Below are 3,897 nucleotides of genomic sequence, written 5' to 3' on the forward strand. Positions count from 1 at the left end.
AGAAAGAGAGGAAGGAAGAGAGGGAGATGCCTGGGGCCAGCCAAGAAGGCAGCTGCCAGCCAGACAGACATGGATTAGGACACACAGAATGAAAGAAATGTAAAAGGCCCTGAGGCAAAACATAGAGGAAGAGAAACAGGTTAATTTAAGTTTAAAAAAAAAAAAAAGCTAGCCAGAAATAAGCATAAGCTAAGGTCCTGTATTCTAACTAATAAGAAGTCTCTGTGTCATGATTTGGGAGCTGGTTCATGGCCCAAAAGAAAGCCTGCTACAACCTCGTGTTGTCCTCTTGCCTTCCAGACATCTGTACACACATCTGCCTACACATAAGCACGTATAAATGCCCCCGAGCACACACACAAGAACATTCAAGGCTCAACATTGAAAAAGAACAATCCAGGATGACAAGGTAACAGGCTGGAAAAGGGACTTGCTGCTAAGCCTGTTTGATCCCCAGGACCCACACAGTGGAAAGAGGTTTTGAATGTGGTGGGGATGGAAGGAAAGGGAGGGCGGGATTCAAAGAGACACCAAACAGATTACTGGAGCCTAAGGGTTTTATTTTAATCTGGTCATGATGATTTAGGTGATCTTCCTCCTCATATCATGGGGATTAACATTACTGTTGTCCCTCTGATTATGGTGTTGTTAATCCCAATGATTCAAGGAGAAAGACCACCAATCCAGAGGGACAATAGCACGGTGGAAGAGTGTTCAGGCCTCAGTCTGAGACGTGGTGGCATTTCTACACAGAATCAGAGCAACGTGGCAGAGGAGGGAGCCTCTTTTATTTATTTATTTTTTTTAAGGATTTATTATGTATACAGTGTTCTGCCTGCATGTATATCTGCAAGCCAGAGGAGGACACAGATCTTATTATAGACGGTTGTGAGCCACCATGTGGTTGCTGGGAATTGAACTCAGGACCTCTGGAAGAACAGCCAGTGCTTTTAAGCTCTAAGCCATCTCTCCAGCAAGAGAGCCTTTTTTTTTTTAAATTTATTTTTATGTATATGAGTGCTTGTCTGTAGGTTTATCCGTGTACCATGTGAGTGCCTGATGTCCCTACAACTGGTTTTGAGCTACTCTGTGTGCTGGGATCTGAACCTGGTTCCTCTTCAGGAGCAACAAGTGCTCTTAACCACTGACCCATCTCTCCAGGGCCTGGAGACCCTCCTCTTACAACTTTTGAGAGTTGGGGAGGCTTGAGCAGAAGCCTACAGCCAGGCTCTCAGACTCCCAGGCTAGAGACAGGAAGCAAGATAGAGGGTGGGGAACAGGATATGACACCCCTTTGAAGTGAGTTTATAGCAACTCTGCTAGTTTGGGCCTTACACTGTCTTAATAGGGAGCCTGTCAGTATCTTAGTATCTGTGAGGAGAGACTAGATTCTAACACTTTTTTTTTTTTTTTTTTTTTTTTTTTTGGTTTTTTGAGACAGGGTTTCTCTGTGGCTTTTGGAGGCTGTCCTGGAACTAGCTCTTGTAGACCAGGCTGGTCTCAAACTCACAGAGATCTATCTGCCTGCCTCTGCCTCCCGAGTGCTGGGATTAAAGGCATGCGCCACCAACGCCCGGCTTCTGATACTTTTTTTTAAAGATACATATTTTTTTAGGATTATTTGTGTCTTTTGACTGTTTGGCCTGGGTGTGTGTATGTGAACCACGTGCATTCCTGCTGTGTCATCACATGGGTGCTGGGCACCGAAGTGCTCTTGACACTCAAGCCATCTCTCCAGCCTCCTGATTTTTATTTTATATTATGTGCATACCTGTGTGTCTGTCTGTCTGTCTGTCTGTCTCTCTCTCTGTGTGTGTGTGTGTGTGTGTGTGTGTGTGCATGCAAATGTGGGTGCTGGAGAAGGCTAGAGGCGTCAGATACCCTGGAGGTTCTGGTAGAGTTAGAGCAGTTGTAAGCCATCAACACGTTTTCTGGGAGCTGAACTCCTCTGGAAGAGCTGTACATCCTCTTAACTGCTGAGCCATCCCTCCAGCCGGACTATTACACTCTAATAAAAGAGAGCTACTGAAAGTTGATGGCTGCTAAGAGAGGAAGGGTCAGTTTTCTTTGGGTTGAAAGCCATCTTTAATTTCAGTGAGGGACTAGGAGTAACATAGGTTCCGTGACAGGTAGATAGGGAGAGGAGCTATGACTACATAATAAAGATGGTGAATTTTGAACATGGCTGGTTGTTTCTTTTTCCTCTTGACCTAAGACAAAAACCTGGCAGCTTAAAGGCCTGGCAGGCCTTTTCTCTGATTATAGGGACTCAGGCTTGTGGTTCAGTCCAACCAATTCAAGTCCAAACCAGGATGTGTTAACCTCAAAGTTGTAGACCCAACCTAACAGCCTTCCTGTCTTTATTAAAACTGACCCGTCTGAAATTAGGGGAGACCCCTCCAAAGACCCTTAAGACCCCTAACCCTCAAGGAGAGACAAGGCTCCATTGTACAGAGTCCTCCCCTCTGCTTGCAAGGGGTCCTTTTCTGTGTGCCTTTTGTTTGTTCATATTCTCCCACACCTAATACAAGTCTTTTCTCCCCCTCTGTGCAACAGTCCTGCCTGTCCTGGAACTCACTCTGTAGACCAGGCTGGCCTCAAACTCAGAGAGATCCTCCTGCCTAAGAGAGATCCTCCTGCCTCTGCCTCCCAGTGTTTGGATCAAAGGCCTGTGCCACTACTGCCCAGTTGGTTTTTGTTTTTTGAACCAAAGTTTCTCTGTGTAGCCCTGGCTGTCCTGTAACTCACTCTGTAGACCAGGCTGGTCTCAAACTGAGAGATCTGCCTGCTTCTGCTTCTCTGTAAGGATGAAAAAAAAAAAAAGGAAAAAAAAAAGTGACGTGGGTACCTTTCAGCAGGCCCTGCCAAGATATGGCACAAAGCAAATACACCATACTCAACAGAGTTAGTGCATGAGGTTTATGGAGGGAGCCGGGAAGGGGAAAGTGAAAAGGCAAAAGGCCATGTCAGAATGGGGGCATGAGAGAGGCAGGCAGACAGGCAGGCAGGCAGAGAGACAAGAGGAAGAAGAGGCAAGAGAGGGCAAGAGGGGTAAGACAGGAGCAAGAGGCAAGAGGGGAAAGAAGAGACAGAGAGGAAAAGGAGGCAAGAGAGACAAGAGACCAAGCTGTGCTCTGGTGGGCACTTTTAAGGGGTGCACATGTGGTATACTGATGGCAGAGAGGCACCTGGTGACAGGTGATGATGTAACTGCTTTGGCGGCAGAGGCAGGCTGCTGCTGTGGCACAAACTAACACTCGCTAGTGCTGGGATTAAAGGCATGTGCCACCAGGCTCCACTATTTTGCACACTTTAAGAATAACCCCGTACTATAATAGTACTTAGATAAAGGGAAATGGTTTTGAGAGAATGGGTGATTATGTCTGATTTGAAATCACAACTCCGCCCCAGGAAAAGGTGGCTCACTTCAAGAGATTTCAGACCAATTGGCAGCCCAGCACCAACGCCTCCGTTCCTCTTTCGATTGGCCACTGGCCTGGCCTACCTCTTGATCCGATTTCTGCTCCAGGTCTAGCACAGGAAAGATGCTCATGGCTCTAAGCGTCCGAACCAAATTCCCAGAAATGTGTCACCTTTCCTAATCTAGTTCAGGTAGGGACTCCTCCGCACGCTAGTTCGGCGCAAACCATCCATTTGCTTCACCTGCTTGAGTCAAATTCAGCAGCCAGGAAGGCGGACAATCCTGCAAGCAGGAATCCTGCCACCTGTTAGTCGTACCCACAGAGCTAAGCCACGCCTCCTAGAGGTCGGTTGAACTTCTAAGCGGAAATCCAAGACCCTTAGCTGCCCGCCCCTTCCCTCAGGCGGGAACGTCGAGCGCCAAGATCACGGAGCACAGCCAATAGGGGAATGTGGCGGCAGAGTGGCGGGAGGTTC

Source organism: Cricetulus griseus, chromosome 2 (genome assembly GCF_003668045.3).
Source record: "Cricetulus griseus strain 17A/GY chromosome 2, alternate assembly CriGri-PICRH-1.0, whole genome shotgun sequence".
Classification (NCBI taxonomy): Eukaryota; Metazoa; Chordata; class Mammalia; order Rodentia; family Cricetidae; genus Cricetulus; species Cricetulus griseus.